Source organism: Molossus molossus, unplaced genomic scaffold (genome assembly GCF_014108415.1).
Source record: "Molossus molossus isolate mMolMol1 unplaced genomic scaffold, mMolMol1.p scaffold_m16_p_14, whole genome shotgun sequence".
In the NCBI taxonomy this organism is placed as follows: Eukaryota; Metazoa; Chordata; class Mammalia; order Chiroptera; family Molossidae; genus Molossus; species Molossus molossus.
Window position 1 is genome coordinate 2,518,603 of NW_023425349.1, and position 27,121 is coordinate 2,545,723.

Below are 27,121 nucleotides of genomic sequence, written 5' to 3' on the forward strand. Positions count from 1 at the left end.
CTGGACAGAATAGCATGCAGTCTCGTATTTCCCAATTAAAAATGGGAACACCGAATATGATACAGGATACTGTGCAAACAAAAGAACATAGCATTGGAAATGGAAATGCCCAGGGTAGTGAGCTGTGTGGTTGCCATGGACACAGATCAGGAATAAGGGCAGCTGGTCTGGAGCCCCCCACCCCCCAAGGAGAATGCAGAGACAGCAAAGTCCCAATCTGGCCCCAGTGTGGCTCCTTGTGGCTCTCTCTGGGCCCTGGGGGCCGACTCACTGGTCTGCTCACCTGGAGCGACAGGGACTAAAGAGGGTAACCAAACCAGTTCCGGATGAGGAAAGGCATCTCTATCCACCTGCCTGCCCAGGTTCCCCTGCCCAGCTGGCCTTTTTCAAACCTCTCTGAAGCACAGTCTCTGAAACCCCACCTCTAACCTGTCTCACCCTAGTTTAAGACAGAACTGGCTTCCCATTGCCCCCGAATCCAAATCCAAACTCTACCGAGGTAGGTTACCAGACTTGCCTCCTCCTCTAACCTAGTGCCACCCCCAGACTGTGCACCCAAGGTCCCAGCGCCTAATCGAAAGTGCTTCCAGGCCTCCAACGCTCCTGGTGGAGCAGGATAAGGGCCCTGACCCCAACACTCAGAACTCAAACCAGGTTCCCAGAGAATTTGGTCTCACCTCCCTCCTCCAGGACATAGAAACTTCCAGTAAAAATTGGAAAATCTTTTTTTTTTTTTTATCCTCACCGAGGATATTTTTGCATTTATCTTCAGATAGAGCAGGAGGGAGAGAGGGAAGGAGAGAGAAACATCAACATGAGAGAGACACATGGAGTGGTTGCCATCCACACGACCCCAAACAGGGCCGGGGATAAACTGCAACCGAGGTACGTGCGGGAACCGAACCCAGGACTCTCTGGTCCGCGGACCGACACTCTAATCACTGAGCCAAACCGGCCAGGGCAAAATTGGAAAATCTTTTAATTTTGTTGAATGTTTTTTGTTTGTTTCTTTGTTTTTTTATCCTCACCTGAGGACATTTTTCCATCCCTTGTTCAGGTAGAGCGGGAGGGAGAGAGAGGAACAGAGAGAGAGAAACATCGATGTGAAAGGAACACATCAAGTGGCTGCCACCCGCACAACCGACCAGGGCCGGGGACAAACTGCAACCGAGGTACGCGCCCTTAGCGGGAACCGAACCCGGGTCTCTCAGGACCGCAGGTCAACGCTCTAACCGCTGAGCCAAACCGGCCAGGGCTTGTTGAGTGTTTTTATAATTCATCCCTGCAGTCCTTGCTAAAATCCTGAAACCAAATAACACAGTAGGTGAAGCAATATAACAAAAACTTTAAAAACATGTCTAAGTCGGCCCCGGCTGGTGTGCCTCAGTGGTGGAGCATCGACCCATGCACCAGGAGGTTGGCGGTTCGATTCCCGGTCAGGGCACATGCCCAGGTTGTGGGCCTGATCCCCAGTGGAGGGCATGCAGGAGGCAGCCAATCGATGTGTCTCTCTCATTGATGTTTCTATCTCTCCCTCTCCCTTCCTCTCTCTCTAAAATGAATAAAGAAAATAAGAAAATAAATAAAAACATGTCTAAGTCTTAAATCCTTTCTGGTTTTTTGGTTTTTTGGTATGTGCCCCTAGCGGAAACCGAACCCAGGACTCTCTGGTCCTCAGGCCGATGCTCCAACCGCTGAGCCAAACAGGCCGGGGCTTAAGTCCTTTCTGTATCCTTCCCAAAATGCCGTGAGGATGAGAAAAATCGCAGATGGAAATAGAAGAGAGAATAAACACTACAGAGAAGAGGGACACATTTTGGAGATGTGTTTTTTCAGAACGTCAACTGCTTTGGCCAAAGAGAGCTAACTGGGGAATGGACCTGTCTCCACGAACAATGTGAATGCATCCTTTCTCAGGGCAGTCCCGTCCAGCAGACAACATGAGCCTCTGTGGGCACCCTCCCCATCCAACCAGGCACCTCCTCCACGCTCTCCTCCTCAAGGCCCCCTCCCCTGCCCCAGCCGAGGTCCACCTGGGCTCCCACCCTGAATCTTTCTGGCTGGATTTTCCCTGCCTCCCTCCCCTCCCGTGGGGACACCCATCCTCCACTGCAGTGTGGTTCACGTCTCCTGGCTGACCCGGGTAGGGTTCCTGTCACAGTATTCTTGGCAGGTGGCACTGGATGAGGAGGAAGAGGAGAAGGAGGAGCGCGTGTGTGCTCAGTATCTCTGAATTGTCACAGCAGGCCGGTGAAATGCTGCCTTCATCCCTTTTCACAGTGAAGACGTGGGGGCTCAGCCCTGGCCAGGTAGCTCAGTTGCTTAGAGTGTCGTCCTGATGTGCCAAGCTTCCGGGTTCAATCCCTGGTCAGGGCACCTACACAAAGCAACCAATGGGTTGCCCAGCCGGGGTGGCTCAGTGGTTGAACGTTGACCCAGGCACCAAGAGGTCACCTGGTCAAGGCACATGTCCCCGTTGTGAGGTTGTGAGCCAAATCCCCAGCAGGGGTCGTGAAGCAGACTGATGTTTCTCTCTCATTGATGTTTCTGTCTCTCTCTCCATCTCCCTTCCTCTCTCTTTAAAAATCAATACAAACATTAAAAGAAAAAAAAAAAGCAACCAATGGGTGCATGGATGGATGGATGGAGCAACAAACTGATGTTTCTTCCCCCCACCCCCAATAAAAGCTTTTGAGAAGCCATAGTTAATCACCAATATTCTGTCAGGGACAGTGGAGAGCTTCCATCAGGTGGCAGAGGAACAGACCAGGTGGCAGAGACTCTAGGACGCACACCCCCGCAGCGGGCAGGCAGCAGGCAGCAAGCTGGGTGGGGAGCACTGGCCCTTTAATGGCCGAGCCCATAGCTTTGGATTCCGGAGGCAGTTGATGAGGGAGGGTCTTGGCTCCCAGGCACACAGGGGATGCCCCAGGACCCAGGGCTTCCAGGAGCTGCTCCCCAGATTTCCAGGCTGGACAGCCTGCCCCACTGCGTCCACCATCCCGGGGAGCTGCGGCCACTGGCTAGAGGGCCCAAGGCTCCCGCCAGCCCAGGTCAGTGGGTGCCGTGTTAAGTTCCTTTCCCTGGCAACTACAGGGCAACTGGTTTGGGAGACTCATGTCCCCACATCCCCCTCCTTGGGCTCTGCTAACCCGTCCTCCGCGCCTCCTCACGGCCCAGCGGCACAGGCTTTCGGAACCTTTGCCCATCATCACTGGTCCCGGTGGGCCTGCAGCTAACCTGAGTCAGTTGGCCACTCTAACCCTGGCATCCAGAAAGCAACTTCTGGTCCTACCGGTACCACCACCCGTCGCTGTCTTCCCTGGCCTCAGTTTCCCAGGGACAGAAAGGGCAGGTTAGATGGGAAGAGGCATCACCTCCACATCCATGGTGGGTTTCCTCCGAAGTCTCTCCTTCCACGGCCTTTGCCCAGTGTGTGCCCCTCCCCCGTGGACCCGTCCCTTCACTCCCTTCTGCTTCTGACCCCCGGTGAGCACCCCTAGCCTCAATTCCTCCCCTCCTGATGCCACCCTCTCTAAGGTGACCACTGAGGTTGCCCTACCCTAGGGTTCAGTTTGCTTGGCACTGTCTCATTTTATTTACTTACTTATTTACTTACTTATCTTTTTATTTTTATTTTTAGTGATTAACCCTCACCTCAGAATATTTTTCCATTGATTTTAGATAGAGGGAAGGGAGGGAAGAAGGAGAGAGAGAGAGAGAAAGACATTGATTGGTTGTCTCCCTGACCATCCAGACTAGGGCTGGGGATCGAACCTGCAACCCAGGTACGTGCCCTTGACTGGAAATCGAACCGTCCCTCCACGACCAATGCTCCAGCCACTGAGCAAAACCAGCCGGGGTGGCACTGTCTCATTTTAAAACCTAAAGATCCTGTCCCTCGGCCCCAGGGAAGTGGGGACTGGAATTGTCCCTCCCTCGGGGTCCTCAGCTCAGCCCTAGGCTGCCCCCCTCCCCCCGGCCATGTTTCTCTGCCCCTTCCTGTCCCTGCTGGCACCCTGGCCCTTACTTGTCCACCTCCCTCACTACTGTGGGCTCCTGGGAGCAGGACCAGCCAGGCCAGGCCACAGTGCCTGCTGGGCGGGCCACACGGTAGGTGCTTAATAAAGACCCTCCCAACGAAGAAACTCTGGAATGTTTGCTTTGCCTTCCTGTTAGATTTAAACCTCTGCTAATTTGCTTCAAAGTCCCGGCAGCTAACTGTGTCTGCTGTCAGCCCCGCCCCAACTCCAGGCCTGGGGCTCTCAGGACGCCCCCGCCAGGCTGTGTGCGGCGGACCCCTCGCGCCCGAGGCCAGCGGGTGGCTCTCCGGCTGGAATCCCTGGAATGCGGCTCCCTGCTCCCCAGCCAGGCCCCACCTGTTCCGGTCTGCAAATCCCCTCCCCGCCCGCCGCCCCCGGGCTTAATCCCTCTGGTTAGAGAGAGGTCCCCACCGGTGAGAAAGACCCCGCTCCTGGGGCAGGCAGGTGGAAATCAGAGGCGCCCAAAGCCAGGGGATAGTTTTTCAAAGCCTTTAGGTTAGGGGTGGGGGTACAGCGGTGGTTCGGGGGTCGTTTTTAAGGAAGATAAATGTCACTGCTAGTGTTCCAGCTGTTTCCTGTCACATCAGACGGGTTCCATGTGTCCTTGCTGTTAAAGCCCGGCAGCTGCTCCTCCCTGCGCCCGCTGCGAGCCTTTGACTGGCCGAGAGCTGGGAAGACAGGCTCCCTAAGTCCCAACGTGCTTGGGAGACACTCCGATCTCTACGCACGAGGAAAATGGGGGCTCAGAGGGCCCCAGTGACTTGCCCAAGGCCACGCAGCAGGAAGGGGAAGGGCTGGGGCCGGAGCCCGGCTGGGGCCTCCAGCGTCTCCCCGGAGCCACGCGGCCTGTCAGTCCGCAGACACCGCTTCCACACGCAGCGACTGGTCACAGCCGCCCTGCGGCAGGCCCTCCACTCGCAGGTTCCCACGATCCCCCCGCAGCCCGCTCCGGCCCTCCCACGTCTGCCCGTGGCCTTCCGCGCCTGGGTGTGGGTGGGGGCTTTTCCAGGCGCTCAGGACTATGAAGTGTTTTTGTGGGATAAGATCCAAGAGCACCCGGACTGGCTCAGGAGGCAGGAACATTGTACACGGGGATACAGGCCAGCATGCCGGCCTGGGGGGCACCCCTCACCTGGCCCTGGAGAGGAGCCCGGAGGCCACCACGCCAGCCCTCTGGGTTCCCAGGCTGGCTGAGAATCCCCCAACAGAGGAGCCGCCGGCCTGAAATAGAACAGCTGACGCAGCAGCAGCCGAGCGGGGGCCAAAGTCCAAGGCCTGTGCCCCGGCGGGCATGCAGGAGGCCAGCTGCAGGCCAGCACCCTGCCTCCTCCGGGGTCTTTGAACCCCCCTGCAAGCAGCTGAGGGCTGAGGGCTGCAAGGAAGCGGATCCAGGCTTCTCCAAGGCCGGGGGGCGGCTGGGCTTGCTCGCAGCTGTCTGCCCGTGGGAGCCCGACCCTGGGGGACAGCCCGGAGCCCGGAGCCCGGAGCCCGCGGGCAGAGGGGCTGGCGCTGCCCACCGCGGGGCTGCTTTGGGAAGAGGTGGCAGGCTGGAAAGTGGGGCAGAGGGGTGGGGTGCGGAGGGTCCTGGATAGTTCCAATTCCAGACACGTACTGCCCGTCAATCTCAGGGTCGCGTTCAAACTGTCTGGGGACCAAGGCGGGAGGGGCTAGAAAGCCCGGGCGTCCTGTGAATAACCGAAACGTGGTTCCCGAAAGCGAAGGAAAGCCAGACCTCAGTGCCCATTTGGCACCCCCCTTCACCCCCACACACAGCAGACCCCTCCGGGAGGGACGCTTTCCCTTCAACCGGCTGCCCAGGGCTCCGGGGCTGCCCGGGACGTCGCGGCGGCCTGAGGTGTACTGTGAAGTCATCGGAGGCGGCCGACGGTTCGTGCCCAGGGCCCATGTGAAGCCCCAGTGGCACTTCAGGTGCGGGACGTTCCGCAGCCACCTGATGAGTGAGGGTCACTCGTGGCGTACTGCGAGGGGACACGCACGCCGCGGAGAACTGCGCAGGAGGAGGCCATTCTGCAAAGCTCCAGGTGGGGAACGAGCGGAAATGAGCCTGGACGGCAGCCCACGGAGGGCGCAGACCTGCCCTGGGCACCGGGCACCGGGGAGGGCAAATCGCAAGGTTCTCGGGACGTCTTCCTTGTGATCTCTCTCTGGCCTCTTGGGTGATAAGGACGTGCTTCCCCACCGCTCCATTTTGGGAAGAGATTGAGAAGGATTGGTGTTTATTTTTGATAGAATTCACCATTCAACCTCTTATCATAGGCTTATTCATTATTGATTTTTTTTTTTTTTTTATCCTCACCCGAGGACATTTTTCCATTTTTTTGTTCAGGTAGAGTGGGAGGGAGAGAGGAACAGAGAGAGAGAGAGAAACATCGACGTGAAAGGGACACATCGAGTGGCTGCCACCCGCACGACCGACCAGGGCCGGGGACAAACTGCAACCGAGGTATGTGCCCTTAGCGGGAACCGAACCCGGGTCTCTCAGGACCGCAGGGGGATGCTCTAACCGCTGAGCCAAACTGGCCAGGGCCGGTTGCAGGTTTGATCCTTGGCCCCGGTTGGGGTAGTACAGGAGATAACCAATTAATGTCTCTCTCTCTCTTTTTTTTTTTTTATCCTCACCCGAGGACATTTCTGCACTTATCTTCAGATAGAGCTGGAGAAAGGGAAGAAGAGAGAGAGAAAAACATCGACGTTTCAGAGAGACACATCGACTGGTTGCCACCCACACAACCCCAAACAGGGACGGGGACGAACTACAACTGAGGTACGTGCCCTTATCGGGAACTGAACCCGGGTCTTTCTAATCTACCAGCCGACATTCTATCCTCTGAGCCAAACCGGCCAGGGCATGAGGTCCAGTTTTAATTGGGCCTAATTATTTGCACAAATACAAGAAGAATAACAATTGATCATATTGGTTCTTTAAAATCTGTTTTGCTGGAATTTCATTCACATGGAATCTTTTTTTCCCCTCTATTGATATTTTCAGAGAGAGAGGAAGAAAGAATGAAAGGGATATAAATATCGATGAGAGAGAACATTAATTAACCGCCTCCTGCATGCTCCCTACAACCTGGGCATGTGCCCTGGACCGGGAATCGAACCGGCGACCACTTGGTGCATGAGTTGACACTCAACCACTGAGCCACACCAGCCAGGCCACAGGGAATCTTTAGATTGAGTTTTATTGAGGCCCTCAGGGCACAGAAGATAAGCCAAACAGTTGCCATCTGGCTTCACCTGCAATACTTACAGGTTTGGCCCTGGCCGTTTGGCTCAGCGGTTACAGCGTTGGCCTGCAGAACAGAGAATCCCAGGTTCGGTTCCCACTAGGGGCACGTACCCAAAAAAAACAAAAAAAAAAACTTACAGGTTTGGGTGTATTCCTCAAGTTCTTGATGTCCCCAAAATGTCTCGAGGTTCTTTCTTTGCCCTTGCTCAGGAAAACCACCTTTGTCCCTTACTTGGAAAGACTCCGTGAACCATGTGTATAAGGCAGGTACCAGGCCCTTTTCCCAAGGGGTTTTCCAAATCGGCTTCAAAGTCCATTTTTTTTTCTTAAAACTTTCTTGTGACATCTGGAGTCTAGGCATGTCTCTCTAGATCAGGGGTTCTCAACCTGTGGGTCGCGACCCCTCTGGGGGTTGAAGGACCCTTTCACAGGGCTCGTCTAAGACATAACAGTAGCAAAATTACAGTTATGAAGTAGCAACAAAAATAATGGCTGGGGGTCACCACAACATGAGGAGCTGTATTGAAGGGTCGCGGCATGAGGAAGGTTGAGAAACACTGCGCTAGATCATGACATTTCAGTCAAAGACTTGATTAATAAAACCACAATTGGAACCTGTTTTGTTTTTTGTTTTCTGTGTTTTTTTTAAAAAATATTTTTTCTTTATTGATTTTAATGAGAGAGGAAGGGAGTGGAAGAGAGAGATAAAAATCTTGATGAGAGAGAACATTGATTGGTCACCTCCTCATTCCCCCACTGGGGATTTGGCCCACGACCTGGGCATGTGCCCTGACCAGGAACCTCTTGGTGCGTGGGTCGATGCTCAACCAGTGAGCCACACCGGCCAGGCTGTTTTGTTTTGTTTTCTAAAGAATCGTTTATTGATTTTGAGAGAGAGAGAAAGGAAGAATAGAGAAACATCGATGTGAGAGTATAACGTAGATAGAATGCTTCCTGCATGCCCCCTACTGGGGATTGAGCCTGCAACCCGGGCACGTGCCCTGACCAGGAATTGTGCCAGCAGTCTTTTGGTACACAGGGTGATGCCCAACCAACTGAGTCACACCGGCCAGGAGGGCTGCAACCTGGTTTTAAGCGTCTTACTGTTTTGTTTTTTTTAAAATCCTCACCCGAGGACATTTTTCCATTTTTTGTTCAGATAGAGTGGGAGGGAGGGAGGGAGGGAGAGAGAGAGAGAGAGAGAGAAACATCGTTGTGCAAGGGACACAATGAGTGGCTGCCACCCGCACAACCCAACCAGGGTTGAGAACATACTGCAACCAAGGTACATGCCCTTAGTGGGAACCAAACCCAGGTCTCTCTGGACCGCAGGCCAAAAACAGCTGAGCCAAACTGACCAGGGCTTAAGTGTCTTATTGTAAAGAGAACAGATTTATTGTGTTTATGCAAATAAATATATTGTAATGAAAATAATATTCACTTATTGAGAGTTGCCAAATTCTGGAAGGATTAGGTAGGGAGAAAAATATAAATGCTTTAATATTTTTTATGAAGATATAATTTACTGCCCAGCCGGTGTGGCTCAGTGGTTGAGCATCAACCCATGCACCAAGAAGTCGCTGGTTTGATTCCCAGTCGGGACATATGTCCAGGATGTGGGCCCAATCCCCCAATTGGGGCATGCAGGAGGTGGCCAATTGATGTTGTCTTTCATAGATGTTTCTGTCTTTCTCCCTTTCCCTTCCTCTCTCTCTAAAAATCAATATTAAAGAGGTTCTTCTCTGTACTGAAATTCTGCTTTAAAAAAAAAAAAAGATATTTACCAAATTGTTCAAGGGGAAAATACAAGCTTCTGTATAACGGGAAGACAAAAAGATTATTTAAAAATCAGTAATATTTTGAACAAAGTCATAAGAATAATATTATCAGTTCATTCAGTTCCATATAACTAGTTTTTGTTTGTCCTGATTATTCATCAGTGTTCCCATGAATTCAGTTATTCCTTAGAGTTCTATACATTTTTATCTACTTCAAAGAGATGACCTACTTAGAAACCTGTAATTTAGAGTAAGTTGAGTTCTTTTCATGATTTTTTCCCCAAAGATGTAACATACTTGTAAATGTATCAGAGTAAAACAATAACTGTTTATAAATGACAAAACTTAAGAGACATGGTTGTAGATCTGATTCTCCTTTTTTATTGAGAGATAGTTTTGCTGGCTAGAAAATTCTTGGTTGACAGGATTTTTTTTTCTTTTAGTACCTTGGCTCTGTCACCCAAGTGCTTTCTGGCCTCCTGGTCTCTGGTGATACATAATGATCTTGTCAGGGATCCCTGTGCATGATGACTCGCTTCTCTCTACTTTTGATTCTCTTTTGTCTTTGTTTTTCAACATTTTGATTATAATGTGGGTAGGATCTCTTTGAGTTTATCATACCTTGAATAAACTTTGGGGGCTTCTTGGACATACAGATTCATATCTTTAATCAAATTTGAGAAGTTTTGGGCCTTTATTTCTTTTCTTCTTCTTTCTTTTAATCCTCAGATGAGGATATTTTTCCATTAATTTTTAGATAGAGTGGAAGGGAGGAAAAGAGAGAGAGAGAGAGAGAGACATTGATGTGAGAGTCACATCGATCAATTGCCCCCTGCATGACCAGAGCTGGGGATGGAACCTACAACCCAGCCATGTGCCCTGGACTGGGAATCAAACCCAGGACCCTTTGTTCCTAGGGCTGACACACTAACTGCTGAGCCAAATCGCGCGGAGTGTCATGTTCTTCTTGACTGTTTTCTGTAAACCTTTGACTAGCGTCTAGAGTTCAGATGAAGTTTATTCCGAGAGTTTTCCCCAGTGTATCTGTTATTTCTGTGGTGTCACAGGCCACCTCTTGGGCTTCTCTACTCTGCTCATTTTGCTGACGTCACCTCAGCCCACCGCTCTGCAGATCTCTGTCTCTGGTACATTTTCCAGTTTCTCTGATACCTTTAGGTGGGGATTGCCTTTTGTTTACACTTGTGACTTGTGCTTATCGATTCATTTCTTCCATCTTTCTGTTAAAGTGTTACCTGTTATCCATTCAAATATTTCTTCTCCCCCTTTACCTAATTCTCTCTGTCTGAGCTTCCTATTATAAGGATTATGTCTCTTTCTCCCTCCCTCCCTTTCTACTCTATCTAAAAATCAATGGGAAAATATCCTCAGGCGAGGATTAACAACAACAACAACAAAATAATAACCAAATAAAATTTTTTTTTTGGTACCTGCCCCTAGAGGGAACCGAACCCGGGACTCTCTGGTCCGCAGGCCAACACTCCAACCGCTGAGCCAAACTGGCCAGGGCCCAAATAAGATTTTTTAAAAGATTATGTGCCAAACTGGCCAGGGCCCAAATAAGATTTTTTAAAAGATTATGTAACACCTCTTCCGTTTCTTAACTGAATTTTCCAATTTTTTTTTCATCTCTGTTTCTCTAAGCTGCGTTCCAGTTGATTTCCTAAAATCTAGCTTTTGAGGAACGAATTCTCTCTTTGGCTTTGTCTAAACTGCTGTTTATCCCTTCCTCTGAATTTGAAACCCCCGGATGGCCTATATATTTTATTTCTATAAGTTCAAAGATTAAAAAATATATATATATATATATTTTTGCCCTGGCCGGTTTGGCTCAGCGGTTAGAGCGTCAGCCCGTGGTCCAGAGAGACCCGGGTTCGGTTCCCGCTAAGGGCACGTACCTCGGTTGCAATTTGTCCCCGGCCCTGGCTGGGTTGTGCAGGTGGCAACCATTCGATGTGTCCCTTTCATGTCGATGTTTCTCTCTTTCTCTCCCTCCCGCTCTATCTGAACAAAAAATGGAGAAAGAAAAAAAGTTAAAAAAATTTTTTTATTGATTTTTAGAAAGAGAGAAAGGGAGGAGCGAGAGAGAAACATTGATCAGCTGCCTCCTGCACACCCCCTACCAGGGATCAAGCCCACAACTTGGGTACGTGCCCTGATTGGGAATTGAACTGGCGACATTTGATTTTGACACCCAACTGAGCCATACCTGCCAGAGCCTAAGATTAAAAAAAAAATCCATTTTTAAGTCTTTTTAAAAAAATCTATTTCTTTTGTGTTTTCAATCATTTAAAACACATTATTATGTAGTTTGGAGTTCCTTCAGGGCTCCTTCTCAGAAGCAGGTGATATGGGGAGGGAACACAGACCATCAATGCAGAAAGCTTTCCCGGGGGTGGCAAAGCCAAGAGGGACTGCCACCATCATCCTTTGAACCATCAGCGCCCCAGGAATGCCAGGAGCACCTAACATTTGAGCAGGGACCCCAGGAGACTCAGACTGAAGCACCCCCCAGGCCAGCCCTCTCTACTATACCACAACGACTGATTGCTTCTTCAACCAACGCTCAACTTTGTTGCATAATATTTACCTGTTTGCCATGGGGAAAAAAACAACAACAAATGATCAAGAAGAAAAAGAGACTAAAATCACCCACAATCTTTTTTTTTTTTTTTTTTTTAATTTTATTTTTTTTATCCTCACCTGAGGACATTTTTCCATTTTTTGTACAGATAAAGTGGGAGGGAGAGAGAGGAAGAGAGAGAGAAACATCGATGTGAAAGGGACACATCGAGTGGCTGCCACCCGCACGACCAACCAGGGCCGGGGACAAACTGCAACCGAGGTACATGCCCTTAGCGGGAACCGAACCCGGGTCTCTCAGGACCACAGGCCAACGCTCTAACCGCTGAGCCAAACTGGCCAGGGCAACAATCTTAGGTCCTAGACTTAGCTGCCATGACCACAAAGCTCAGCTCCCTGTTTGATTTTTCTCCATAGCACTGGGTACTGTCGGGCACGCTGCATATTTGATGATGGTCTGTGTGTCCCTCCAGCATGTCCACCCCCACGGCAGCTGGTGCTTTTGTCTTGCTCCCTGTTGTACCTGCTGTGCCAGCAGGAGTGTAGGGCACCACACCCTTCATCGGCACCTCTGGAGTGGATGAAGGAGCGAATCCTCGCACTCGCCTATGAATGAGAACTCACACCTCATTTGTCCCTGGAACAACCCTAAGAGGCAGGTACGCATTACCCCTGTTTTACAGGTGAGTAGGCTGAGGCTCTGGCGGGCTACCCCCCGTCTTCTTGCCTCTGCGGCCAATGTAGCACAGCCAGCGTTTTCGGTTCATACCCAAGACCTTTCCACTCTGTGCTTTCAAGGATCTTACTATTACTTTTGTGCAAATGACCTACTTTTGGAGTAGGAAAGGGGGAAGTGAGAAGGCTTAGCTCCAAGTTCCATCCCCTCACTCGGGCTCCCCACGCCTTTCTAAGGGAACCAGCTGATGAACTCAGACTCGGTCATTTGCTCCCTCAGATACGCCCCTTCTCCCCTACCAGACGCAGGCTCCTGGAATGTATTTTGCAGGTAAAATGTAAGCCCCTATCTGGGTCCAAAACATGGCTCAGGCTAGCAACTGAACCTCGCTGCGCCTCCCTTTCTGTCGGAAAGTAGGTCTAATAATCCCTACCTCATAGAATTGTTTGGAAATTCAGTGAAATTATGTATGTAAAGCTCTTGGCACGGTGCCTGCGCCCAGTTCAGGGGTGGGGGATGTCCGGCCGTATAAGGCCTGCAAAATCAGTACCAACTAACGTCACACACATCACCAAATTAGCCTGACCAAATAGAGCAGACTAATTTTTTTTTTCAATTTTTATTAATTTATTTTTGTTACAGATGTTTCTCCTTTTCTTCTCCTAGACACCCTCCTCCCCATTCCCCCCCCAGCATTATTGTCTATGTCCATTGGTTACGCATACATGCATATAAGTTCTTTGGTTTATCTCGTCCCTCCCCCTGACCCCCTCCTCTGAGGTTTGTCAGTCAGCAGGCTTAATTTTTTTTTTTTTTATTCTCACCCGAGGACATTTTTTCATTTTTTGTTCAGATAAAGTGAGAGGAAGAGAGAGAGAAACATTGATGTGAAAGGGACACATCTAGTGGCTGCCACCCGCACGACCAACCAGGGCCGGGGACAAACCGCAACCGAGGCACGCGCCCTTAGTGGGAGCCGAACTCGGGTCTCTCTGGACCACAGGCCAACGCTCTAACCGCTAAGCCAAACCAGCCAGGGCAGCAGGCTTGATTTTTAAATTGATAATTTTGTTTGGTCCTCGAATGATATTATAACTATCCAAATGGCCCTTGGCAGAAAAAAGTTTCCCTACCCCTGCAAGTGGTCAGTAACTGATTGCACAATTACAAACCTCTGCACCCTACTTTCCAGAACTCTCTGTAGCTTAGTCTTTGCTTGAAAACAGAAACTCCTTTTTTTCTTTAGTTCTGAGAGCAGATCAGTGTCCTGGAAAAAGATTCACAATAACTAAACTTTTAAGAGACTGATGATACAATAACTGCTCTGTGCCTTCTGGGGCCTAGTGGATGAAGGCTGCATGAAGGATGAGGAGGCACCTGAGGCCCCACGCCCTGTCTTGGCCCAAGCATGGCTTTAAAGCCAAATGCAAGTTAAGCCCATGGCTGTAAGGCCTCCTGCAGGGTGTTGAGGGGTAAGGAGGGCAGCTGCCTTCGCTGGTGGAGGTCTGGCTATAGTGAGGTTTGCAGATGAAGGCTGGAGGGTGAGACAGATGCGTGAAGAGAAAATTTATTCATTCAGCAAATCTTTCTTTTTCTTCACACAGGGATATTTTTCCCATTGATTTTTTTTTTTTTTAATTAATACAATAGAAGGGAGGGAGAGAGAGAGAGACACACACACACACACACATTGATTGGTTGCCTCCTTGCCAGGGATTGAACCTACAAGCCAGGTATGCGCCCTTGACTGGAATTGAACCTGAGACCCTTTGGTCCGTGGACCGGTATTCTAACCGCTGAGCCTAACCGTCCAGGGCAGCAAATGTTTCTCGAGCATCCACGAGGTACCAGACCTGTTGTAGGCCCTGCAGATACAGAGCTCCACCCTCACGGGGCTGCCACCATGGAGGGGGAGCCAGGAAAGAGGCCCGAAGTAGGAGAGCAGGCCAGCAGGGAGCCACGACCCAGGGAGGCCCCAGCCCCACCTTTTGCACCAGCCCCTCCCCTCCCCCAGGGGAGGATCAGGTCCTATTTTTGTCCCCCTTGACGGATGAGGAAACAGGGTTGGGAAGATTAAGTGGCTGCGGTCAGGCACTCAGCATTTGCTGGTGGCCCAAGAGCCTGGGAAGGGACAGTGCAGTGGCTGGTAGGGACAGTCAGGGTCACCCAAGTCTCTTCCTAAGGCAGCCCGGCTTCCCAAGAGGTTCCATAGAGGGGCACCTACACTGGGCCTGGGGGGCTGAGCCCCAGAGCCAAGATGCCCAAGTTCAAGTGTCTGTCACATCGCTCTTCCCGATTCTGCTCTCCAGACCTCTCCAGCCGCAGGGAAGTTCACTCTGCTAAGTCCGCTGGAACACACAAGTGGGCAAACCAGGCTGGTGGGCACGGGGCAGGGAGAGTGGGGCCTGGGTCCTTCCTTCAGAGCCAGTTCCCCAGGGAGGACCCAGGTTCCTATGTTCCCAGGGGGGACTCCTGCGGTCAATGGGAGGCCCAAGGAGGGTCATCAGCATCCAGGGCATTCGGTCTGCAGCCTTGACAGCCTGGCTGGTCGGGGGCAGCTTCTGCAAGGTCAAGACCAGGTGGAGAGGCTCTTTGTTTTGGCCGGGGGCGGGGGGAAGTGAGGTGGGATCTTTTATAGTAATTAAGTGGACCATCCTGATGGCCAGCGTGCCCAGGTGTCCAAGAGAATGAGACCCAGATGGCAGGACGGGCACAAGGCCTTGGAGGTGAAACAAGTCTGTAAGCGGAGGTACCAAACCGAGGCATGGAGAGAGTTAAAGCCAGGACAATGGTCTAAGGAACCACTCTGCAGACCCTCATCTTCCCTGACCTCTCCCCCTTGTAATTTAAGAAGACATAGGTCTTCCCCAGCCAGAGCCCTACTCTGGAGCCATGCCAGGGGCTGTAAGATGTCCAGGACACCCTGCAGGGGACCGTGGGGAGGCTGGAGAAGTTCCGGCCTCTCCAGCAAACTGTTTCCCAGGACTCTGGGCTTGGGTGTCTCCTCTCCTCCATATTGGTTCTGTGACCCAGAGCAAGTCGCTTCACCTCCCAGAGCCCGGTTTTCTGTCCTGTAAGCCTGGGGCAGACCATCTGTCCTGGGTGGGTGCGGGCCACCGAGGTTCCATGGCGTCTGCACTCATTTTTTTGGCACCCATCATAAAGACGTGTGCATTCTGGGCAGTGGGGCTCTTGCTCAACCTCAAACACTCCCGGTGACCCCCCGGGGCTTGGGATGGGTCCAGCCCACAGGAGGAAACTCCACCTTGCAGTTGGCAGGTTCAGTGAGCACCGAGGAAAATTTGTTGTTTCTGACATTTTTATGGGAGGATCTAATATACACAGTGTGCAGCTACCCTAATTTATAGCTGGATAAAAATGTACTTATGTATACAGCTGAGTAATTGCCACCTAAAACAAGATCCTAAACACGTCCACGGGCTGAGCCTTTCAAAGGAAGGGAAAAGGGCCCGGGGTTCTTGCTTTTTACCTTTGTACCCCACTACTGGAATCTCAGGCTAGGGACCTTTGATTTCATGCCTGCCCTCGCTGGGCAGATGGGGAAACTGAGGCTGGGGGCGGGCTCTCCAGGCAGAGGAGGGAACACCCCCTACACCTCCAGAGTCCGGGTACTTGGGCTCCCCGCCCCCCAGGCGTTGTGGATTCGAAAGATGGGTGGGGTGGATGGGTGGCGGGAGGTGGGTAGACGGGGGTGCGGCCGAGCGCAGCTCCTCCCCGGCAGGGCCGCCCCTGCGCGTGCCCCGACGCCCCGCCCCCCCGCGCGCCCCCGCCAGGCTAATTAGCAGCGCGGTTTGTTTACAAACAAGGGCGCTCGGCAGGTGCGCGCCGCCCCAGCCGTGCGCGGCCCAGTTCCAGGGGGCCCCCAGCCCTGGCCTGGAGACCCCGGGTGCGTGGGGCGGCGGGCTGGCGGGCTATGGCCGTGCTCCCACCTTTTTCCACGCCTCCCGGGGACACCAGGAAATTCGCTCGAGGCGCACGTCCCCCGCGCCAGAAGGAGGGCCGCCCGGGGTCTCCGCCTCGTCGCCGGGGTCGGACGGGTGGGCGGGCGCCCCGCCCCAGCGCGCCCCCCGGGCCGGGTCCGCGGGGCGGGGGGCGGGCGGGGGCGCGCGGGGTGGGGCGCGGCGCCGGCGGGGCCGGGACATGTAGTCCGCGCGCCGGGGCCTCCCTTGGGCAGCCTGGGCGCGGGCCGGGCCACGGACTACGACTCCCGCCAGGCGCCGCGGCGCAGCGCATGAGCCCTGCTCGGCTCCGGCGCGTCTATTATGCTGCCGGGGCCGGCGAGCCAAAGAGGAGCCGGCCGCGCGGGCCGGGAGGGGACGGCCGCCGGAGCCGCCGAGGCCAAGTACGCCTTTCTCTTGCTTCCTTGCGCGCGCGGGGCGGCGGGCGGCGCGGGCGGCGGCGGCGGGCCGGGCGGGCCGGGCAGCGCGGCCCCGAGCTCCCGGCGTAGGCCGCCGGCGCGTCCGGGGAGCCGGGCGCCCGGGCCGCCGCCGCCGCCGCCGCCTTTGTGCGCGGCCACGATGCAACAAAGCGCGGCGACCGCCCGGGCCCCTCTCCTCCGCCCTCCGCCCGCTCCCTCCCGGCCGCCGGCGTCCCGGGCTCGGGGGCGTCGCCGCGGCCGGGGCGCGCAGCCTGGAGTTGGCACGGCCCGCGCGCCCCTCCGGCCTCCCGTGCGCCGGCCTCACGGAAGGGATTTTCCCCCCTTTCCTCTGCCCGCCATCTTTTGGAGGGGAGATCGGGGAGGACGCGGCGGGGAAGGTGCGCGGCGCGTCCCGGGCCGCCGCGCGTTCCGGCGCCACTTTCCGTGCGCCCGCCCCGCCCTCCGCGGCTCCCTGCCGCCGCCGAGGCTCGCGCTGGGCCGGCGGCGGCCGGGCGGGGGGCGAGCGGGCCGAGTGCCCGCTCCGCGCGGCCGCCCGGGAGCCGCGGCGTGGCCCGGGCAGCGCCCTCCCCGAGTTGGGGGCCCAGCGCAGACTTGGCGCCCCTGCGCGGGTCGTTGCAGCCAGGCCAGGCGGAGACGCGGTTCCCATTTTGAAATCAGCTCGAAAAGCGCTTAACCCGGGCGAGGTCGAGTTGGAGCGGGAGGAGCGGGGGTGCTTCCTCAGTTTCCCACTCGGGGTGCACATGTTACAGACCCATCGGGGAGAAGTGCTCACCCCAAACCTCGAGTGTCTACATGTTCTAGTGGGATCCCCGTGAATAAAGCTGGGGGCTTGGGGGGAGGGGGGAGGCCTTTCTAGGCTTCCTTTCCCTGGGGCAGGGGGTGTTTTGGAAAGATGAAAGTGGGGGCACTGAGCAGGGTCCGCCACGAGACCCCCCTGGGCGGCCCCGTGGTTCATCTTGAGGTCTCTTCCTTGGGCCCAACCCCTGAGCGTCCCAGACCCTTATTTGTGGCCGAAAGCATTCTGCCCAGAAGTTCCTAACTGGTGGCCCCAGCCTCGTCCCCCGTGTTAACTGGGTCATTGACCGCAGAGTTAGGGGTGGTGTGTGTCCGTGGGCTAAGTACCCGGCCGGAGAGGCCCCTCTTCTTCAGTCCCTGCCCCTCCCCCCGCCCCGCAGGGAGGACCAGGAGGAAAGTTTTTTCTCCCTTGTTCTTTCCTGTAAAACGGGCTGTGCCCGGGCCCGTGGAGAGCCTGAAACCTCTGCAGAGTTGCCTGCTGTGGCCTTCTCCCCGGGGGAGCACTGTCGGCTTTCTGGGGGGGGGGGTCAAGAAAAGGTCTGAATCCCTGCACGGGTGAGCCCTCCGGAGTTAGGGACTCCTTCCCCGCCCCTCCCCCGGAGCTCTGAATGCGGGCCTTTCATTTGCAAATAAAGGTCTGTGTTTGCCCTTTTCTGTCTGGAGGCCTTGATGTGTGCTGGTGGTTACAGATCAGGAAAGATTGGGCACGCAGGGTGACTGGACGGGAGGCCACGCCAGGAGGTGGGGGCATTTCTCTCTGACCTTTCTGATAACCTGGGGGCCCGGTGCCTGGGCCCTGGGAACCCGACCCAAGCACGTCCTCAGTGGCTTAGGTGCAGCCCCAGCCGCACTACGGGGGTCCAGGGAGGAGGGATTTAAAGTGCTTTGGGGGGGGCGCGGAGGTGATGTTTGTTTTGTTTTTGGGAAATGGAGTCATTGCTTTTCTTCGACAACAGCTCTGGCAGCTTGGAAAGTGAGCTTTGCATAAAGCAGTTTGTAAACACTGCTCCTGCCTTTGACTTGGGGAGCCAGCAGCCTTGGGCAGAAAGTGAAAGTGGGGGTGGGTGAAACAGTGAACCGCCCCGCTCACCTCCTTCCTGCGCCCGTCCTTCAGGTTGGCCAGGTGCCAGCCGACAGTGGCGAGGTGCCTGGCCACTTCCTGGTTCTTGGTGGCAGAGCGTTGGAACGCTGGTTGGAGACCCCCAGAGTGGATTGGAGTGCCAGGTCTCCACCTCGGTGCCCAGCGTCCTGGCTGGCTTTCTGTCCACTGCTGGTGGGCCCTGTTCGCTCTGAGAAAGCAGCATTCCTCCGGGGGTTCACGGGGAGGCCTGGTGGGGCCCCCCAGACCCAAAGCCCACTCCGCCCCAGCACAGCTTCTGCTGGGAACTGGGCTCAGGCCGTTCTGCACGTGTCTTGGTTTGGGGGGCAGTTTTGGTGTTGAGCTCAAGTGTTTGGGTGGTGAGTGGCCTGGTCTCTCTTTTGTCTCCCCGACCAATCAGGCTGCATCCCACACACCCGCAGGCCCGGATACCTTGCGTCCGGAGGCAGGTGTCTGGTTGACGCGCTCCTTGCTTCGAAAGGTAACTTGAGTGAATTGTGGCAGAAAGCAGCACCTTGCGTGGGGCGTACTGCCTTCTGGGAACTTGGGGTTGGGGACCCTCCATCCCACCCACTCAAGGCTCCGCCCCCTGCTCCAGGAGATCAACAGGTGTTTGGGTCAGGGCTTCTGGTCACTGCCCAGGTGGGGACTGGCGCCTCACACTTTCTCAGTGTTCCTATGGTCACGAAGCCCTCGGACACCTGGATACCTGTGCTCTCGCCGGCAGAGAGGCTTGGGGCTCTTAAAGGCAAAGGGTCACGTTTGGGTCACCAGTGGGTGGTTTAGAGCAGGGACAACGGAACAGGCTTGGGGTGTGCTGTTGTAGGGCTGTGGGATGGGTATTCCTCTTCCGCCGTTTCTTAACGATTCCCTGAGGGAACCAGCTCTCCAGCTACCTCTCCTCGAGGGTCTTTCTAACCTCGAGTGGGAGCCGGCTGAAAGATGTCTTGTTGGGGACCCTCTCCTTACCGCAGGCCCCTGAAGTGTTGGGCCGGCCGTCAGGAGTCAGTGAGGTGTTCGGGGACTGTCCCTTGGGGCAGCGATGTCTTGGCGTCCCCTAGTCTGGTATGTCCAGGTGATGGGAAGCCGGGCTTGGTGACCCGTGTGGCAGCATTTCTAGAAGTGACGTTTGGTGGCGGGGGATGGCCGGGCCAGCCTCGGGGTGCCTGTGTCACAGGCGCTAAACTGTTGTGAGCAGCTGGGCTTGGCAGCGTCTGTTCTGAGAACGTTGACTGGGCACCTTCTGGTGCCAGCCCAGAGCCAGGTGCTGGGTGACATGCTGGGGCTCGGCTGGCTGTGGACTCCAGATAAGACGCACACCCCCTCTGTGCTGTCGTCTCGGCCAGGCCGTTTGTCGGTCTGGGGTGGGGAGGCACAGGCTGGCACTGTAGCCTGGGATGAGGGAGCCCCGGGCATGAGTGAAGTCTGCAGCCCTGGTGTGGGCGGCACATGGGCTCGTGGTGTGTTCGGGCTGTGCTGTCCCCTCTCCAGGGCACCAGGTTCTGGACAGCCTTCTCTGTGGGCACGAGGGGATTTTCTGGAAAGATGGGGACACCTGGGGAGCCTGGCTGTGTGTGGGGGGGGGGCATGGCAGACTACCAAAGACCCTGCTTTACCGAGGGCTGCGCCATCCCAGGTCCTGCTCTGGGCCCACCAGCTGGCTGCCCATTGTGCTGAGAGGTGGCTGAATGAGGGGCGGGCAGGGCCACCTTCCTGGATGACAGGATGGGACAGTGGCCCTGGCCTCCCGGCCCCCATTCCTGTCACCGTGCATCTTGGCTCCGAGGCCTCCCAGACCTGGGACCCGGCTCTTGGCCTCATGTGCCATCTCGTAGGTGGGATGATAAGGTTAAGAGGTCTTTCTCGGGGGGTCGCTGCCAGGGGTCCGAGGATGACTCCGGGCAGAGGGACAACCATTTCCTCAAGCAGTTCGGGACACCTGGGGGTTTTCCCCAGTTCAGGTTTGCTGACCCCTGCATCGGGCGGTGAGTGGCAGGCGTTTGGATGGGCGAGGGCTGAGCCTGGGTGCAAGTCTGCACCCCGCCCCTGAGCAGGTGGAGGGTGTCTGGATGCCTTGGGTCCCTGTTCTCTGTGGTGCGGCCAGACGCTCTGGAAGTTCCTGCCCCTCACCCTCGCGATCTGGGGGACCGGTTTGGAGTGGGGGCATCTAGGCTTGGTGGGGCCAGCGGGTTCAGGGCCCCGGTGCGTGCAGCAGTGACTTTCCCGGGCTCCGGTTTTGTGCGCAGGCCAGGGTGCTGACGGTTTATAAAGCGGTACACCTTGAGGACACGGGTCTGCTTCTGGGCCTGGAGGAGAGGGGCCTGGAGCTCCCGGATCCCTTCCTGTGACCGAACAGGCCGGGTACCAGGCGGGCCTGGCCGAGGCTTTGTTCTAGCAAGTGCAGGGGTTGGTGGAGCCTCAGACACGCTGAGCCGTGGTGCCTACAGGGCCAGGCCCCCCAAAGCAGGACCGCCTGACCTGTAGGGTCCTCTGGGACTGCGTGGCCCAGGGAGGACGGTCCTCTCCCTCCTCCAGGACATGGTTGGGGCACTGGTCGTGCCCTGAAGGCGTTACCCTTCGAGCTGTGGGCCTGTTGCCCCCTCCCAGGCCTGTGGAGGGGTCCTTGGGTGCGGCGGTGGCCTAGCCTCGAGGAGGTGCCCCGCAGGGGTGCGTGTGGGGCTGCCAGGGCTCCCCAGAGGAGCAGCACCAGGTTGCAGAGGTGCGTTGAGTGCCAGCCCGGGCCCCCACAGGGGAGCAGTGAGCCCTGCTCGGCGCCTGGAGACGCCGTTGTAGCAGGTGTCCCTGTGAGGTCGACATTCTGGCAAGAGAGGAAGGAAGCCTTCTGAGGCGGCAGTGCCAGGTGCCGGGTCCTGCAGGAGCTGTGGGTGCAGAACCGAGGGGACGCGGGCCGTGTTGGGAAGGGACACTCCCCTGCCAGTCCATCTGCGGCCTGGCCCGGGACCTAAGGACAGCCCTCCAGGCCTGGAGGAGATGCCCCCTTGTTCCGGCCCCTGCCCACCCTCCGTGGCTGGAAGCCCCTCCGTCCGGTGCCTGGAGGCCAGCACCCCGCCACCCTCGGGTCGGCTGGGCGAGAACTCCAGCTCTGCCTGGCGGCGTGGCGGGAGAGCCGGCGTGGCTGCCGCCGGGTTTTCTGGGTGTTTCGTAGTGGCTTTCACCTTGGACAGGCCTGGGCTCGCTGGGGTCGGGGCCTTGCTGATGGAGAGCAGGTGTGATCTAGGCCCAGGGTGAGCTTGGGGCCCTGGTCAGGGCCCCGTTGCTGTGGGCAGAGGCCCCCGGGTGACAGCGCAGTGGCACTGTTTTCTGCCCAGGCTGGGGTGCTCCATGGAGGGGAGGTGGGTCCTGGCCTGCCTGCCTGCTCTCCCCTGGGGCCCCTCGCGTGGCTGCCCTGGGGCCCCCTCCCCTGGCCCCACCGAGGAGGCAGTTGGCTCCGGCTGTCACTGAAGCCGCCGGCCTGTCCTCACGGATCCTGTTTCCCGAGGCGCTGGGGCGGCCGCTGGTCGGCATGCCTGTGCCCAGACTGGCCCTTCCTGCGGCCTCAGCTCTGTCCCAGCGGGATTGTCGAGGGGCGGTGGGGAGGGGGTCTGGTGTGGGGTGCGTTGCCTCTTACAGGCCCCGGCTCTGCCTTTTTCTAGCTGGTGACCTCGTGCCCTTCACCTCTGAGTCCCCACCTGGAAAATGGAGCTCACGTGACCCCCCCAGCTGCACTGGGCCAGGACGGGCACAAGGAGACGGGGCTGGAGGGACCAGGGGGGAGCTCCTTGGGCGCAGAGAGGGAGCCCCACCCCCAGGAGCCTGTGTTTGAAGGCCACTCTGGCTGGTGGGCTCGGGGCATCTGAGCAGGGCAGGCCAAGGCGAGTGCGGCCCTGCCCTTGTCCCCTCCCTGGACCATCCTACTGGGGTGGTGGCTCACTCCCCGGCTTTCTCTACCTCTGCCACCCCCATTGGCGCTGGCCTTCACAGATTCTCCCCCTCAGGCCCTCAGATGTCCCCACGCTAGGAGGCTCCCGAGGACCCTTTGCTTTGCGTCCTCCTCCGCCCTCCTGTGGTCCAGGCTCCTGTGGTGTCAGAGAGCCCGGCCCCTTCATGTCCTGCCCCCAACCCCAGGCCCAAGTAAGGGTGCCGGGCGCCGGGCGCCGGGCGCCGGGCTCCAGGCTGGGCCAGTCTGGAAATGCCCCCTCTGTCTGGTGCCCGGAGGCCAGCACCCGCCACCCCTTGGGGTCAGCTGCGTGAGGACACCAGCTCTGCCCGCGGCGGGCTGAGGCTTGGCGTTGTGGCAGGAGGGCTGGTGTGGCCACTGGCCAGAGGTCCCCACCCGCTGCCCTGCTCCTCCGGGACACTGACCGACCCTCTGGGCTGAGCGAGGCCACAAGGGGCTGGATTCTTGCGCTGTGTGTGGGGTCCCGGTTCTCCAGGAGGGAGGAGGCAGGTCCCAGAGGCCAGGTCCAGGCACCTTGGGAAGGGGCGGGAGATGACTTCCGCGGCCTCCCCAGTCCGTTTGTGCGTGGGGGTTGGGCCAGGTATTGTGGGGCGCCTCCCCGAGAGCTGGCTGCTCCCCACTGCTGTCGCAAGGCCCCTCCGGCGTGCAGTGTGTGTGACCGAAGGGCGGGGTGGCCCGTCCATGCGCCCCCTCTCTGCACGCCGCCCACTTTGGAACCTCCGTGTGGCGCTCGGGGGGGCAGGATCCCGCCGGAACCCTGTAGCTGGGCTCTGCTGGCTGTTTGAGGGCTTTGTGGTCGGGTGAGTTTCCGCTCTGGGCAGTTTCGGATCCTCCCGAGTCAGAGGCAGGTTGTCTGTCTTTCCCCAGATTTGCAGGTGCTGCCCCCCGTCGTCGGTGGGGGCCTGGGGAAATGGGCGGTTACTGGGCCTCAGTTTCCCTCTTAGAAACTGGGCCCCATCTCTGCCCTGCTGTGCCCAGTGCAGAGGGGGTGCTCGGCTGTGCACTGCAGCGTCCCGGCGCCGTGACCGTGACCGCTGGTCACACGAGGGGCGTGCTGTCTGTGCAGTAAGGAGCTTTCTGGGGCGAAGGGGAGGCCAGAGGGTGTGCGGCGAGCGTCACAGCGGACAGCGGGTGCGGGTTCCGGAACCGCTGCCCGTGCGTGGGGAGGCCCGCGGCGAACTTGCACACTGCCTGCCCACCGTCCAGCCTGGCGGGTTCGCGGGCCCTGATGCCCGCAGGCTGCCCCTGCGTGTTGCCCGCCGGGGGACGCCCTGTCCACCTGGGGCAGGTGGGCTCAGGGCACATCTGCAGCCGACACTTCACGCGTGTCTGGTCTGCGGGCGCCAGGGTCTCTACACTCGCTTCCTCGCCTGGCCCGGCTGCTCTGTCCCGCGTCCCCCACACACTGAGGTCCTCTTCCCTGCCAGGCAGGGGGGCAACGGGGAGCAAGGTCGTGTCCCCCCAGATCTCGCAGTTGCTGTGGGGGTGAGGGATGCAGGGTCCAGAGCACCCAAGGAAAATGGGGGTTCACCCTCTTCCTTTTGGTGGGGTAGCAGTTTTCAAATGTAGACACAGAGGGAGGTGGGTCGTTACGGAGATGTACTGCCCCCCCCAGGCCCCCCTCTTTTTCACACCCCCCCATTATCGAAAAGCAAACTGCAGACCTCTGCTGGTAGGAGCCAGGTCCAGGAGGCACGGGGTCCTGCCCTCGGGACAGCGTGGGCCTCCCCCTCAGCAGGGCTGGAGGCCTCGGGGCGTCGACCACTCGTGTATTGCTTGATGTTTTCGTTACTGGCTGCTCCCTGGCCTCCCCCAGCCGAGGTTTGGGCCGAGGGTGGTGGGGTGAGCTGTGCGGGTGGGGCCTAGCTGGGTGTCAGGGCGACGTCACAGAGAGCGGCTGTCGCCGAGAACGCCGGAGGACGGGCGGAGACGCGACCGCGCGGGTGGACAGCCACCCTGCGGTGACTCCACAGTGGTCTCACCTTGGTGGCTTTTAGACCCGTTCATTCCTGCCTGATTCTCAGTTCGGGGCCACACCCTGAGGGAGGGTCAGCTGCTGGCCTGAGTTTTCATTTCCCCGGAAGCACACTTGCAGTCCCGGGCTCGGGGTGTGGCCCTGACCCCCACCCAGTCTCCGGCGGCGGCCGAGGGGACAGCTGCTGCGCGCCCTGGCTTTGCGCTGACAAGTGGGCCCTGCTGGGATGTCAGGCCGGCCGGACCCCGGGGGCTGGCAGCCCTGCTGAGGCTGAGCCCAGACGGGCGGTGTGGCTGAGCGTCTCCTCTCGGACAAGGTGCCCCTTTCGGGAACACACTGGGCTGCTGGGCCTGTCCCCGGACCTCCGAGGAGGAGACAGAGCCCCGAGACGCTGGACTGTTGACCAGGAGCAGTCATGGAGGCCCCAACCCTGTGCTCAACTGGTTGGTTTGTGTTTGAGTGTTTTTTTTCTTATTAATTCTCATGGATGTTTTCCCGTTTTTCTTTTTTTTTTTAAGAGGGAGAGGGAAAGAGAGAAACTTCGATGTGAGAAAGACTCGACTGGTTGCCTCCCGCGTGACCCTGACCGAGGCTGGCGACCGAACCTGCAGCCCAGGTAGGTGCCCTTGACTGGGAATCCAGCCCACCACCCTTTGGTCCCCACGCCGGCGCTCCGACCACTCAGCCAAACCGGCCAGGCTCTTCGCGCATTTTCCAAAATAGATTCCTTCACAATTTTTTTTTTTCAAAGTTAATGTGTTCGAAAAACAAAACGTGTCCTTTCGGAAATGAAGCAGAGAGTAGGCAGCCCCTGGGGCCGGCGGGCACTGTGTGGGATTCCCGCTGGCCTGTGGGTCTCCCTTGCCCTCGGCTGGACCTGCGGCGTCACCGTTTGGCCTGGAGGAGCCCCCAGGGGAAAGGCTAGGCCAGGTTTTCGCTGCGTCCGCCTTGGCTTCCGGGAGGGACGACTGGAGGGGACGGTCCTGGGCCCCTCTGAAGGGGTGAGCTGTGTGCGCTGCTGCAGGAACACGGCCTCTTTGCTCTGTCCGCTGCCCCGGGGGGGCGGGGGCTTGTACAGTTTTATGGCCCGTCTTCCTCCCTCTTGGGGACATTTTCCTGCTGGGGACGGGTCCTGCCTGAGGTCTCCGGCTGCACCCTTGCCAAGTCACCTCTTTAGCCAGTGTGGCCATTCCAGGGGGGTGGGTCCTGGTACCTGGGATGGCAGGGGTTTGGGGGGACCCAGCGTATGCTCTGCTGCCCTTCCTGCCGAGCTGGTGCTGGGGACAGAGGACAAGCTGGGGGGGCACGGTGGGAGGTGAAGAAGGCAGCCCTGTCACCCAGACGTGTCTGAGGGTATAGGGTGCCGCCCCCGCTTCAGTGGAGGTGTTGGGGGTAGTCTCCACCTTGTGGAAGAGGGGAGCCCCCATCGCATGTGCAGTCCCCGCGGACTAGGGTACCCAGCTTCCCTTTTCGCTTGTGCCCCTCCGAGCCGCACAGACCCTGCCGGGCCAGTTTCCGCCCCTCGAAGGAGAGATGGAGGCAGGTTCCCTTCTGGCCTGTGGAAGGGCTCCCTGTGGCCTGTCAGGACTGACCACTGGTGTCCTGTGAGCGTGTGTGGGGCCGGGCACCCGGCTCTGAGCTCAGACTGTTGGTTGGGAGCCCCCTGGCAGTGCCGAGGGCGCCTGCCGGGCTGGTGTGCGGCAGAACCCTGGAGGTCCCTTGTCTGCCTGGCTCCCGCTGGGCCTGTCCCCAGGTGTGGTGAGCCCCTGGTGGTGGCCGGAGCTGGTTTCCTGCTCAGCCACAGGTGAGGCGTGGTTGGCAGAGGGAGGGCGGCTGAGGGCTGGGCATGCTCATCCCTGCAGGGAGCTGTCCCCGGCTGTCCTTGAGCTTGGAGGGGAGCCTCGGGCCTTCCTGTGGGCCCTGCGTCCTGCCCATCCCTGCTCCCTGGCTGAGTGGCAGCACCAGGCACCCTCCTGACGTCGGGGGCTGACCGCACGGGGGGCAGGTAGGAGGACCCTTGTCCTCCCCGCCAGAGCTCCCGGGCCCCGCGCAGCCGGCAGAGCAGAGCCGGGGGGCCTTGCTGCTTATCCAGCTGGCCTTTTACTCTCCAGCCTGATGGGGACACTGGGGGGCTGGATTCTGTGGCCGGCAGGGGACAGAACTGGGTTGGCCCTGGGAGGCCCCGGCAGACCCCGGCAGGCGGTGGTGGTGGAGCAGGAAGGCCTGAAGGAGGCGAGGCTGCGAGAGCTGGGCCTGGACGGGGAGGTGAGTCACTGGTCCCATTGGGCCCTGCAGGCCAGAGCAGGTCGGTGCGTTAGTGCTGAGCTGTGGAGCCACCAGGGGGTCGACTCAGGGCGATCCCAGCAGGAGGTCACGGTGCTAGGACTTGGACCAGGAGTGGTCGGGCTCTGAGGGAGTGTGGACTGCTGACCAGTGGGCAGTGGGCGTGGGTCAGCGAGGTGTGGATGACCCGGGCTTGTGCCAGGCTCAGCGGCTTTCTGCCTGGTGAGAAGACGCAGCCTCATTGTCATGAGCACCAGCCAC

General features: G+C 57.7%; 1 protein-coding gene across 1 annotated transcript in view; it reads left to right on the top strand.

The window, feature by feature from the left end:
• The first annotated feature begins 16,673 nt into the window (after positions 1 to 16,673).
• BRD3 (bromodomain containing 3) overlaps positions 16,674 to 27,121 on the top strand; it is a 30,800-nt gene continuing 20,352 nt past the window's right edge. Inside the window, exon 1 of the mRNA XM_036260402.1 lies at positions 16,674 to 16,714. The gene's annotated coding sequence lies outside the window, so the exon portion shown is untranslated. The remainder of the gene's footprint in view (positions 16,715 to 27,121) is intronic.